The sequence below is a fragment of the Sinocyclocheilus anshuiensis genome, unplaced genomic scaffold, assembly GCF_001515605.1.
Source record: "Sinocyclocheilus anshuiensis isolate Anshui unplaced genomic scaffold, SAMN03320099.WGS_v1.1 scaffold2224, whole genome shotgun sequence".
NCBI lineage: Eukaryota > Metazoa > Chordata > Actinopteri > Cypriniformes > Cyprinidae > Sinocyclocheilus > Sinocyclocheilus anshuiensis.
Window position 1 is genome coordinate 1 of NW_015546162.1, and position 793 is coordinate 793.

The window sequence follows — 793 nt, forward strand, 5'->3', positions numbered from 1 at the left end:
CTAGCTGGATGGAAAAAGAATGGATTCAAGACAGCTAACAACAAGTCTGAAATCAGGAACTCTTCCAAGCATGCGAAGCCATTGTCACTGAAAATGACATGATCGTTTATTGGAAAAAGGTCCGAGGCCACTCACGTCAACCAGGACAAGACCTGGCGCGCAAAACTCCCCCTCCTCCCACGTTGAACTCTCACCTCAATTCGCCACTGATGATCTCCTCACCCTCCAAGCTTCGGATCCGACACTGCAAACTATTGCAGCTCACCTTTCCGACCCATTAACTCATCCCATTCCAACCTCCGACCTAGCCACTTCCTATGATCTATGATCTCCGCACTCTATCAAGCACATGCTGCATCTCAAAGACGGCGTCCTCACATATGTCCCTGAGCCCCGAGCCCCTACTGTGCCAAAGCTTGTAGTCCCTCAGGGCCAAAGGGGGATAATGCTGACGCACGCCCACGATTCACCATGCGCTGGACACCATGGCACCAAGGCCACCTACGAAACGATCAAGCAAGTAGCATACTGGCCTGGCATGCAGCAAGACGTGGCGGAGTACGTAAAAGGATGCCTGGTGTGTTGCCAGTTCCAACCGGCAAATCCAAACCACCCAAACCACCTGCAACGGAAAGGAATGACCTTCCCATGGTCGGACTTCCAAATAGATTGGGTAGGACCCCTAGGACCCCTAACAAGGGGTAACAAATACTTCCTCACCGTGGTTTGCGAATTCACAAAGTGGGTAGAGTGTCTCCCAGCGATACAGCAGAAACGACAGCCTGCCTTTTGA